Source organism: Bombus vosnesenskii, unplaced genomic scaffold (assembly GCF_011952255.1).
Source record: "Bombus vosnesenskii isolate JDL3184/JDL3185 unplaced genomic scaffold, Bvos_JDL3184-5_v1.1 scf7180000013294, whole genome shotgun sequence".
Lineage (NCBI taxonomy): Eukaryota > Metazoa > Arthropoda > Insecta > Hymenoptera > Apidae > Bombus > Bombus vosnesenskii.
The window spans coordinates 1,912,570-1,926,237 of NW_022882945.1; the positions used below are offsets into that span (position 1 = coordinate 1,912,570).

At 39.0% G+C, this 13,668-nt stretch overlaps 1 protein-coding gene, 1 long non-coding RNA gene and 1 pseudogene across 2 annotated transcripts in view; 2 read left to right on the plus strand and 1 right to left on the minus strand.

The window, feature by feature from the left end:
• LOC117232954 (cytochrome b5-like) overlaps positions 1 to 13,668 on the minus strand; it is a 68,575-nt gene that overhangs the window by 22,065 nt on the left and 32,842 nt on the right. The window lies entirely within an intron of this gene.
• The window catches only part of LOC117232953, a 45,909-nt pseudogene that overhangs the window by 16,380 nt on the left and 15,861 nt on the right, over positions 1 to 13,668 (plus strand).
• On the plus strand, positions 2,202 to 6,625 carry LOC117232956. Its single transcript, XR_004493230.1, has 2 exons — positions 2,202 to 2,242; positions 2,401 to 6,625. It is a non-coding gene; the product is annotated as an uncharacterized LOC117232956 (long non-coding RNA).

The window sequence follows — 13,668 nt, forward strand, 5'->3', positions numbered from 1 at the left end:
TTTTTATTTTATTCGATCAACAAAATCCATCACCCTCTTGTACCACTGTCTGACCTTCGGCCCTCGTCGCAAGAGAAGGATCGCTAGCGGGAAATAAACGAGTAAATTGCGATTGATCGAATCTTCTGTTCCAATATATCGTCGATCGGCACATCTGTTTTTTCGTCCCGTCCTTCGATCAATCCTTATCCATCTATAGAAACTATTTTCACGGTGGTGGAGAACAAAATATTCGTCTATATCAAGAAAAAGAAAAGAGACATAGAAAATATTATATAAGGCGTGGTACGAAATATTCGAAAATATTTTATGGAATTTTTTCATTGAAGGCGCCGAGATATCGAGAAAACTTAGTTTCAAAAAAAGAAAGGTTTTACTAATAATATTAATTCAATTGAGAACTTTGGTAAACGCATAGTTTTTACGTATTGCTTGAAAACCAAGACCAAGTTAATTACGAATGAACATTTAACAGACCATATTATGTTTTTCCTTTTATTTGTGAATATTGCTCGCTCAGTGACAAAATATTAATTTCAGTTCTAACGAGAATTTCATAATAATATTGTTCGATAGGATTTGATGAAACGTTGCTAAAACGGATAACCGAATGTTGGAAGGAAATTGTTGTGCTACTTAGAGAGTATTACATTGTTGGCTTAATATTCCGGAATCGATCGATAGTGATACAAAGCATCGGCATACTGTTCAGGATTACTCCTGAAAATAATGATACCCGTAGATAACTACGAAATTAGATGGGGAAACGATCGCGAAATCTTGGATCAACTTTTACCAGATATAATTGCAATCTCGAAGCAAGAACCGTATTCGTTAACAAACACATAACGAAATATATGACATACAATTTATAGAAGTCCTTAGATAACAAAAACCTTCAACCATAAAACATATCTTTTGCTTACTGTTGAACCTTATTACACAATTGAGCTAAATTAGTTGCCCTTTTTAGTTGAAATGCTCTGTTTAACATTTTTCAATTTTCAAAATATCTTGAAATATTAAGAATTCCCCAGATCTGTCATCTTTCTGATCGTTTAAAGTCAACGACAAGAATAATCGGCGATACTTGCGCGACTTTTCTGTAACTATCAGTAAAGAAAATCGTAAAAAAGAATAGTCGGTTGCTCCACTTTTTAATCACCCTGTATATTAATTTCACTTCGAACGTGAGCGGAAGAACGGAAGAATGGAAACAATCGCGGCAAGGGAAGAACAATAAGACCGAGTTCGAAAGAAAAACAAGAACTAGAAGGAAGGAACGATGGAAAGAAGCAACTTGGAAGGAAGAGATGAAATATCGGAGCGTGAGGGAAAAGTAGAGAAGAAGGGAAGAAGGCACGGCGAGAGTCGTGAAAGAGTGAAAATGAGAAAAGAAGGGAAACGAGAAAATATGAGGATTTAGAAAAGAGGCGAGGGAGCTGAGACAGAAGTTGGAGAGAGAGAAAGGAACGCGCCAGTGGTGCGGATAAGTTTTATTGCGTTTCATTTCGCCTGCCGCACTTGAGCGCTTTATTTAGAGCCAAACGAGCCAGCTGCCCGCGTTTTCTGATCTCACGGCGCCCTCCTGTCAAGGAAGAAACGCCGACGATGATGTATGCTCGCCCTGTAAAATCATTACTTAACCCATTAGCCGCCGAACAGTGAAATAACGCGTGTAAGTTGTGTAAATGCAATCTCAGTAAGGAATACCTATACATATTTAAGCCTTTAACTTACTCATAATGTATCTTTACTTTTTGCTAAGTGTACGTTTGCAATAAACGGCTTGTAACTATTATTATTTTATTTTATTTTATTATTATTATTTCAAATTGGTTTCAAATTCTATCGCTGTATTCATGATAGTCGTGTATCATTATAGTATGAATGAAACTTTAAAAGGTTTCGTATAAACATATAAACACACACATAATACATTCATACAAATTTTCTATGAATAATATTTATAAATAATACACACACTAGAATGTTCTATAAATGTTGTAAATTGTCACTGTATTCCTGTCAAAATTAGGCAAAAAAGGAGGCTGTTTCGTCTGTTTAATGAATTAAGAATTATCCGAGCAACCAATGTCCTAATTTTTATGAAATTCACGCGAGAAACGTTGTGATTGCGTTTCAACGTCTGGACGATCCTCTCCTCGTAGATCACCTTCTGCTTTTCATACATTCAAGAAAGAAAGATTCTTAGCCATGCACGACAAGAGGCGTGCAAAAGGTGACACGTTTTTGAAAATTATATTACGCAAGCAGCCTGATCTAAAAAAAACGTTTCTGCGTTTTCCGGGCTCGTCAAAGAAACGCTAAACGATGTTGTACGCGCCGTTCGAACCTTTTGGATTTTCTTTTTTCTTGTCCTGTTTATTTTCATTACAGTTACACGCCACGCGGTATTTCGAGTGATTAAAGGGACTTTCGTGGAACAGCTTCTGGAGCAAAGTTACTAGCAACAAGTTTAAGACCATCAGTTTTGATGACTTATCTTTCCAGCATGACTGGCGAACATGTCTAAATGTTGGGAAAAATGCTTTTGTAACCGTAAGATTTTAAAGCAAGAAGCTAATGTTCCTAACATTGTAAAGATCAGTAGAAACTGTTTTAATCTTTCTTCTTTTATACCTTATGGCACCGAATATTTTTTAGTCTGTGGAAAAATTACTTTTCATTAATTAACAATAATGAAATCAACACATATTTTTTATGGTTTTACAAAGAGGATACACCGTGCTAAAAGAAGACCAGTTTCACAGTCCACAAAAATTTTCTTGAAACATTGCAAGTCTTTTCGTTTGTTGAAATAAGAGCAAGAGGAAGACAGAAAAATTCATAGTAACAGAGAATGAGCCAAGGATAATACAGGTAGAACCAATAATCTAGAGATCATTACCGATTGTCGTTACGATAAGAACATACGAGACGAACGTAAACGTAGCTGGAAGATTTAAAAGGACGTGTTCACTTTGTGCCTGTTGTCTCGTTTACGACGCCATTGAAGCTAACGTAGCTCGTAAACCAAGGAAACTGAACTGCTGGATCGTTGCACGGAATACGAAATGCCCGGTGAACATTTTAAATTCCATCGAAACACGTTTAATTAGCACGTGCACCAATGTCTCGTGACGTCTCACGGAATCAACGAGCCGAGAAAACTCATCGTGCGACCAATTCCGGCCGAATGATCGTGCTATTTTCGCGTGTACTGCACGCACGTCCGAGATGACGTGACTGTGCCAGGCCGCTTCTTATTCGAGTCGCGTCGCGAATACGATGGTTTGTAGGCGAAATTCTCGAAATTGACGATCGGCGTGCCGCTTTTGGCAATTAGGAATCATGGATGCGTAGGTGGAGCTTTGTGACGATTTCCCTTCGTTACAGTGGTACACAGTTTCCCTTTTAAATAGAGGAATCTGGTGTGAATAATTCTTTAATTTTAGAATTTTTAGGTAATTCCAGTATGGTTGGCCCATAGTTTTTGACAATCAACTGAGTCAACGATTATTCTTGCGTATAGGAGAATTCATTACAGTTTCGGTGCATTGAAATGTTATTTTCAAATCGAGAACAGCGGAACAATTTTTAGCGGATCTTTGAGATTTATATCTAATTTGAATATGAATGATTCTATCTAGAATTTTTTAGACGATTCAGCTGATTGACATATCTACAGTTTCTGACGATTGAACCGCTTGAAAAATATAGAAAATTGAAGAAAGACAGGTTAAAATTGGACAAGGAAAATTTAGAATAAATTTTACTCGACCGAACCGAAGACAATTAACCGGCCAACCATTCCATAGGTCCATACCTGTTACAAGCTCGCTATTTTCCTGCGCTTTGGTCCTCGTTCGTGCGCAAAACCAAATTAACGGTTGAATAACTGTGTCTCTTTCTCTATCCATCTCTTTTCGTAACTATTCGAACGTTTAGATCCGCGAACCGTTCGAATGATTGATTACACGCCCGAGGATTGCTGACTTAAAAGATCATTAAAAGATCGATGGAAATCTGCGATGCAGCTGTGCAATGTAACACAAAAACACGCGCAAACACCGAGAAAATACGTCACGGTATATTCCAAATACACGTGCGCGTGTAACACAAAAATCTCAGCCAAGTTTGGCCTCGGGAAAGGTGCTGAATTACCAGAGGAAGATACGCAGAAAGTTTCTATTCTGCGTGCTGATACGGCCGATAACAATAGAAGCAGTTGTTTCTACTTTTGGATCTTTCTTCCACAATGCACCGGATCAAACCTTTTCACAGTTTATACGTAGCTTCATCCGATTAAACGAGATATAGCAAATTTACAGACGATCGCAAATATTCCGACGAAGTAGGAGATAATTTTATTATAAATGAATAAAGAATTATTAAAATAATGATTAATACGAATTACTGTGGATGTTTGTCGTTGATAGAAATTCATAATTATATGAAAACAAGTAAAAAAGGAGGAATATGAATAGAGTTTTGTTTCATCTATGTATTTAATATTATAACGAAAATACTATACTCTGAATGTTTCATATAATTTTTAATATTCTGCGGATACCTTCAAATTTGTCGGAAATGCGTAAAAATCCTCAGTCTAAATATTAGTATTTCTTGAAATGCACGTTTTCAAGGTCATTGATTACAAAGCCACGAAGCAAAATAAGTAGAATGAAGAAAATAATTCCACGTCGAAGTGTATCCAGGCACCAGCTGTGTAAAGGCGCGTGCATAGAGTGTGAAATGTGGAAGCGCATGTGTGTGCAAACCGCGTGGAGAAGGACAAGATCGTGCAAATATCATAATTATACTTACCATAGCGCTCCACCTTTAAAGCAATCCATGCAGACAGCGTTGATTCACCCTCCTGTTTGAACCTTTTGATTGTTGATCAATGCTATCGATCATTTTCTCGAGTATTGAATAATTGCACGATATTACGATGTTAAAAGAGAACGTGATGAGAAAAAAGATCAAGCAAATGAACGAGGTCTTTCACGTTTCTCGACCGGATCCCAACAATATTTCTTTCTTCTTCTCTAATGGAAGAAAAGGAAAACGAAACTAAAGAAAGATCACTGAATAAAAATTCAATAGACGGAGAAGTCTAGAGGGTGTCTAATTTACATAACAATTTGCACAGGGAATTAATTCGAGGAGGTTCTGTTGTCCCTTTACACGTGGGACCAGCAGTCGTGGAAACCGTATGAACGGAAGAAGCGCGGTTCGCGTTAAAAGGCGATTTCTCGCCGAGATAAAACGCCAGTGATTTGTTTTGTCTCTCTCTCTCTCTCTCTCTCTGTTTCTCTCTCTCTCCCACCTCCATGATAACGGTGGAAATTAATGAAAGAGCAACGTTTATAAGCGATTACGATATAGCCAGTAGGATTTCATAAGCGAAAAGGAGAAAAAAGCATATGTAATGGAAACGAAAAAAAGAAAAAGCAGAAAAATCAGACATATACAGAGTGTTAAAAAAGATAAGCGATATTCATGTGGTGTGAATTTGAATATCAAAGCAATGGAGAAAATTTATAAAGAAATAAATGACATTTAATATCCACCAATCTAATAATTTTACGCTAGAAATATATCGATAGCCGTATAGAATGATAATGGATATCTAGAATTGTCTTGAAATCACACCACATAAATGTTACCTGCTTTTCTTAGCGCACTGTAGAAGAGCATTTTTTCACGCACTGATTACCGAGATACCTTTCCTGCTTTTTTTGTATACGATTCTTATCGCCTCTCGTTGAAACCATGAGAGCTCTCACAGAGATTATCCCGCAATCAGCGAAGTTAGGAGTGGAGAATGGCGAGAGGAACGATCCTACAAGTCTTTCAGTAAAGAAAACACGGTGATGCGAGCACGGCGTGATTTTACGCTGCTGGAAAAGCGATTTTGAATGAACTACCCCGGCCATTCGTGTGCGCTTGTTGTTTCTTATTTTCAGAAACAGACGATTCACCGCGAACAAGAGACGTCTTGTCTTTTCAAGATTAAAGGAAACGAAATAGAGTTTTTTCGCTCGTGATTCTTTCTTTGGTCGAACGAGATCCATCGGAGTTTCCTCGGTAAAGTAACAAGTTGAGCAGAAACGAAGGAAGTAGAATAGGATCTTAGTCGGGCATAGAGAAACACAAGACGTTTCCGCGGCCAGAACCGGGAATGCGAAACGATACATATCGATGATTCGATAAACATCCGAGTTTCTATCTTTGAGCGGCAATATAACTTGGTTAACCGGCATGCACCGATGTTAAAATATCGAGCTTGTATCCCTGAAACGAGCCCAGAACAAAGGAATTTTACGATGGCGCTTAAAACTTTCCTCCCTTTCATTACGCTCATAATACCTAACGGGCAAGGATTAGGATAAGGAAAACACAATCTTTGTGCGGGACGGAATTCTAACTTCTCCAGATTGATAATAATCTATTTGGAAATTTATCTGAGAGCAGAGTTACGATGTTAAATATTAAAAAGGAAATAAGTCCAGTATACAGGATATTTCGGTAATCGTGAAATTCTGTCTTACGAGGAACTCGTTTCACAAATTGAAATGTAAGCAAAATCAGTAAATAAACGGAAATTTTATCTAAAGAGGCATAAAATTAATATCTACCGCTGATGTGTACTTAGATAGCACAGAAACTGATAAGAAATCAATATTAGGTATGATATTAACGTTACTTGTAAACAGGGTGTGGCCTGTATCAAAATCTGTATTCGTCTACGACGCAGTTAAGTACAGGTATATTCAAAGAATATTCTTAACATTCGACCTTTTCGAAAATAAAGCCTCATGTAAGAATATTTTATTCTTTATTTTCCATATATTTTTTTAAATTTCATTTTCTAGAACCATCCTCGTCTTGATTGTACCTTGATTATTTGCACACCCTGTATAGTAAGATTTCCAACACACGAAACAACGCGGAACACAATCTTTTAGTTAAGAATAAGGGGGGAAAAGGTTCGATTAATTAAAGTTCGTGTACTTCAGGGACACGATTCATTACGCGAGGATCATGATCACAGCCTGGCCGAATATTTCGTAAGCATTCCCTCGTTTCCCGTAGTTCATAAATATTGAACGACTGCTGCTGCACACCCTCGAACAAGAACGTCGTTCGTTTAAATAATGGATGCTTGCCCGACGTTACGAAAGAGGGAAAGTCAAAGATACGAAGAAACGAGTGTCTCTCCTGTAAGAGAGTTCGGTTTCCGTGATGTTCGCGTGATGAATGCGAATTTCTGCGTCTAACGAATTAAGCCCGGCGTCTGGTTCTAATCGATCTACCTATCGAGAAATTATTTCGGGTCGTTCGACCTGGGATTCTTTTTCCGCTTACTTATCGCCCCTCGATCGAAAGTATCTTTTAGTATTTTCAGAGCTGTTATACGATCAAAATAATATTGTTAGTAACATTTTTCAGGCGGAATTTTTTCAGCTTATTTGACGGAAAATTGTAAGATTATATTATATAGATTAAAGAAATCTATAACTTGTTAATTCATTAAAAATTAAATTCGTTAAATTATTCATAATTCATTAAATTATATATAATAATTACAGTAACAATTACGATAATTTATTAATTATTTGGTAAAATAAAGATTGATCTGGATGCTTCTTTCGGACAATTAACTTCCAGGCTTTCGATACCTTTAAGCTACGAGTTCAATCGTGTCTGATCATTGACGTCTTGTTCCACTGGCGCTGAGCGAAATCTTTACGAATAAATATGATCTGAAGGATCGTTCTGAAACCGGTTTCGTGTTGTTGGATATAAACAGAACAGGAAAGAGGAAAGTACGAGGAGCAACAACTAGATATATATCGAACGAGAGTAAGATACTTTTAGGTTTAATTTATTCGATGTCTGGACGAGTAACAGCGCCCGCCGTGGAATATTTATCGAGTGTTTTCTATTTTCATATCGAACCTCGAGCGATATAGACTGACTCACAAAAAGTATTTAAATACTTTCATAGGTGTATTATGTGTATTATAGAAAACATTTTAAGAGAAATTTCATTAGTACCGTAACGAAACATAATTATCATGATTATGTTGGCAAAAACATATATAGCAAACATAAAATCATTTACGATAGTGTTCGCACATCGTATTTGCGTTCCCTTTGCGACCGACTTCGTTCGTGGCGTATTTAGTCTCAAATTAGCATAGCTATGTCAATTGGGCGGATCCAAAAGTCGACGTGAAAAATGCTTGTCGTGCGGAATAAACGTACCCACTGTGGGGCCGATAAGCGTCATCAGGACGCCTTGAAACACGAGGAACTGCGTCGTGGAGATTTATCGTCGCCAGAATGTATCAGTGGCCTGCTGGTGTTTAATTACCATCCTTAATTAACGGTCGACGCGAGGAATTCACGGAAGATGAAACGACACTATGGGACACCCGGTCTCCCGAGTGAAATTTATTTCATCATTTCTCGTCGTTTTGAAAACATTTCTAATTACCATTCCTTTTTGTAGATTCTTTCCTTTCCTTCTTATTATTAATGTCATTGGGCTTAAAACAATTCAATAGTGTTCATTCCGAATTGTATAGCAAATACAATTATATTAAAAAAAATATACGTTTCACATGTTGCGACATTTCAGCGCATGATTCGCGGCTCGTAAAAGATTCATTAACAGCACTGCAACAGTATTTATATTCGCATTCGCAATAATTTGTAAAGTAGCACGGTGATTAAGGCTAGAAAAAGTAGAATGGATAATAAATAGCTCTGAGAAGATCAGGACACCGTGTCGTAAATTAATATATCGTTTATTTTTTGTGAGCGTTAATAATACACTTTTTTATTCGTGTAGCAAGGCAGATTTTAAACGAGAAAGAAAAATCCACTACGGCTCTGTCGGATTCCTCGTTGAGCATTAGTTACCAGCTACGTTATTCTGATCGCAACGCGCACGTCATTTGGCAACACGAGTGATACCGCGGTACTCGTACAACAATGTTATAAATTTACGTCACGAGGATTACATAAATATTTACGCGTTCCTTAGATTATCAGGACGTGTATAACGGTCTAATAATAATATCGATACGTTCTAATAACGGTTTACCTCGATTCCCCCATTAAAGAATCCCGTACCGGTTGCAAATCGTGATTAGAAACGGCGAGAAACCATCGGAAGCTGCCAGCCAGCGTTCATTTTTATTTTCAACACAAACTTTCGTCAATGAACGCGCGCCGGAGCCATCGCTAAAATTAGAAACAATGTATTTCATGGCTGTCGATCGGCCGTCGGGCGCAAAGTATTTAAAAATCTTATCGTTTCGAAGAAGCCTTAATGGTAGCCAACCAGAGATATTTTCGTTCGTTTTATTTTCTAACGTTTATAGAACGTTTACAGTGACAGAAGACATGGCCATGTACGCGTGGCTGATTTTATAGACTCTCCTCTACGCATATGACGTACAGTATAGTTTAACGTTATATACAAGTCTCTCTCATGTTTGCCAGCGAACCGAGCTTCCGTGGTAACCTCTTATTACAAAATTCCCTATCTCACGAAGAAACGAGAGCTCGAAATAACAATTCTCTCAAGCAATAACCAGCAAACGTCGTTCAACGCTTGCCAACAGAGTTCTAAACAGAAGCTTCCCTTGTCTTTTATATCTTCCTTTACACCATTCTCGTTTCCGATCGTCCGCTCTTCGCGGTCAAAGAAACGCTGACGAAGTTTAAGACTTCGAACTCTGGGAGATCCATCAAAATTCCGGCTGTTTCAAAGAAAATCAAACAAAATACGATTAGCCGACTCGGTGCGAAGCAGCTAGATCGTGCGTTTGGCATATTCCTTCCACCTTGATCTCCCCACCAGCGGTCACTTCTACCCCCAGACCTGACCGTTTTAAGCTTCTTGATCGAGTTAAGGCACTCTCCAAACGCCATTCCATTTCTCTCGTGGCACGTGGCCGACGCATTTATTTATAAATACCAATGCTACCGCACACAGCTGTCCATGATTGTACGCGTTTGTATAACTGGACTAGAACAACGTGTGTGTGCATGTGTGAAGATTATGCGTAAAGTCAGGATGCTCGATCTCTGTCGTATAAGAAGAAGAGGACCGGGTTGACTCGCTATCAATTCACGAACGTTCACGTTGCTAATAGAGTTCTTGAACCTACCACGCCCCGTCAATATATCGCGCGCGACTTTCACCAAGCTTTGACCTTCTGTCGCGACTTCAAACGTACTCCCAAGAAAACTTTAAGGCAGGTCGAATATTCGTAGAATGTCATGAACGTCCCGTGTTCGAGCGCTGTCGAGGAACAGCGCGAAGAAATTACGAGGAGTCCCTGCACGGTGTTTAGGAAGTATATATGAAAATGGTTCTATATTTGACAAGAAAAATCTCTAGCATTTTAAATAGGAACGGCTCGTTTGTTGGTCAGAGTCGATTATACTCGCGGAAGCGTTAATGTTGCAGCGACAAATGGCGAACGACCGATCGGTGTAAACACTTGTTGCGAATCGATTGTTCCGTGCCGCGCTCGTTAATCGCGTTCGCATAACGAATTTGACCCTTGAAATTCGAGTTTCGTTCCGCGATATTCGAGTTTTCAGCAGGATTTTGTAACGTTCGATGCGACAGTGATCGTTCAATTTGTCTAGATAAATCCTAGTTTTTACAAATCATTCTATTTTCCATTGTAACGTACCGATGGAATTAACACAGTATACATTTAAATTATCCATTAGGTAAATTGCTATCAATATGGAGTAGATTTACCGTAATACATTAGGGATTGATAGTTTTAGCAATCAAAAGTGGACTCGTGTAATATTGTAATTAAACTATATCCTGTAAAAAATGAGTATACCGATACTTTCTAACAACGATGTATACCTAGAAATAGTCCCTCGTTAGGCAAAGCTCAATGCTCGCCAAACGACCCTCGAGATCCATCGAAGAGGAAACGATGACAGAAGAACAACGGATCCGCCCGTCAGTTACAACCCCCGGAGGACTTAGCCGACTCACGATGCAATTAGCCATCGTCGCAGGAGGAGCTCGTTTGCGCGACGAAGTCGAGCCATTCATCGAGGACAGTTCGGCTGCCTCGTCCCGGTTCACAAAGAAGGGAACGATTCACGCGTGGATAACGAAAGCTCGTATCCGCTTTTTCTTCCTTTGTTCTGTGTAGTTTTTCTCTAGTGAGCGTGACACAACCCTCCGATGCTCGCACGGCGTGCAAAGCCTCTCCCGTTTAACATCATAACGGCGGATTGCCTGTCGTTGATAAAACAGGCGTCACCTACTTTGTAAACTGCCGTCATTTCCGTTTTTCGAACGCCTTGCGTCACGGTTTGTTGCGTGCCCGTGCGAAAGTAATCGTCCACCCGAGGAGAGTATGTCCGTTACAGTTTTAGACGCGGCTCCTTTTTATGCGGACAATCTTCTATTTTTTTTTCCTCCGCCGCTTTACGCCTCCGCCTCCCTCGCATAATAGCTCACACGACTACACACGCGCTCTGTCGTCGTACTTAATTAATAGGTTTCAAATAGACTGACCTTCCTTCCGATACACGATTCACCGCGATAACGTCGGTAGATGGAAATAACCGAGATTCGATGGTCTAATTTTGCTTTTATTTGGCCGCTTCTCGATCGTCTAACGGCCACGAACCGCCAACGGTGAATAGTTTCGAATAAATACGGCCGTACGCGAGTCGAATGATTTAGCGCCGATCGAGCAAGCAGAACATATGGGACTATTTCCACTGATCCATCGTGCGAAATGTAACGTAGAATTTTTGAAAAATTTTAACGATTATATAGAAATGGCAGCGATTTGAGGAAAAATGAATCAACCATAAACGTTACGAAAATATCAAATAATTGAGATATAAGAAACAATTAATAACGAGCTATTTCCACCTTATTTATAGAAAATATCATTCAATTACATCACGTCAAAGTAATTGTACAATTTGATATTTCTGAGAGCAAGTAAAACTAAAAGAGTAATCGAAGATACGAAAGTCAAGACTCGTTAGAATTCCATGAAAGCTTGAAACACGACCGCGAGAACGTATGAAGAAGCGAGGTCAGGTACAAAATCCGACCTGACAATCGGGGCTAGGTGCGCTATAGCGTTGTGCGTTCAGGTATCATTCGAAAGAAACAAACAGATGAGAACGACAGGCTTGTGGGGTGGTTAGTGACGATCTGGTGGAGGCTGCGGACCGAAATACACTCGCATGGCCAATTCTTACTAGCACAAACGCGATTTTCATTGCACGTGCAACCAACCACCATCTTAGATGGTGGCCGCGCTATTTCAGGCGGGCCAGGCAGTGCCATGTAGCGAAACAGGATCGTACACCGACTTTTGTTTACCCGTAGACAAAGAAATCTCTTCGAAGAATCTCGTTTTTATCGTAATATCCATCACGATCGTGTAAATCGCTATCAATACATGATCGAATATAATGTTCGTCTGTTGGGCGAACTGTCATCAATTTTTAATAATTTTAAAGTTGAAAATAAAGAGAGCGAGGTTCGAGAATGGAAAAATGGCAGACCACTGGCGATCAATTTTTCAGCGGCGAAATTCACCGATGATTATTTTAGCGCGAGATACCCGGCCGTTCCCTATCATGCCTGTGTCGAATGAAAGTTTGCGTGGCTCGATGGCCGCGATACTTCATGCACGACGGATATAAGCCAGAAAGGGTCTTCACCCTCGTAATCTATACGGAACAGGTTGGAACTCTCCTGCTCGCATGAGGAAACCGAGTAAATAGAGAACACGCTCGTAGTTGGAACTGTTGGAAGTCGTTTGATAAATAGAAGAACGACCCCGTAGTAAACGTTTTTAGGGACAATCAACCGGCGAACACGGACGTGTGTTTTAACCTTACAGCGCCTACGCGGTCACGTGCTTTTCAGCGCCAATTAGATCGCAGGCAGTTTGCCTTCCATAGATATCGCGAAATATGGGGTAATGTTTGCGTAACAGAAATAACATTCCACCGCCAAAAGGATAAAATCAGAAGTTCTGTAATCGCGTGTATGAAGTTGTATTTATCGCGAACAAATTTTGTAAAACATAAACGTCGAAGCTTCTTCGCATTAGGACTACCGGGATAATCCAAATGACCAATTGACCATCTTCTTGGGCAACGGACACATAAGATAGAATGGTAAATTGAATAAATTGCGTGGAAAGCTTTAGTTCTAGTTTTGTAATATTAGCTACGTTTGAATTGATAATTATAATGGTTCTTAAGGAATTTCGATTTTCTTATATTAATAAAATAAAGAAAAATTTCATAATAATTCAAGTATTTATTTCCCTGTACATCCTAGAGACCCTTTTTTTCATAAAGCTTCTGAATTCGTGATTTTTGATAGAAATTTTATAGATTTACAATGCCATACTTTTGAGAATTTGAATGACTCTTTTATGAAGAATATATATAAAGCTTGTTTTTTACATTATAATTTTTACATTATATTTATTCGTAAACCTTGTACTAAGGTCGAACTACGGACGAAGAGACGACCTTATCCTTGAAGACCACGCGAGAACGAAACAAACTTAGCCTAATCGAAGAAAACGACACGGATAATGCCTTAAACGAGAGAAGCTC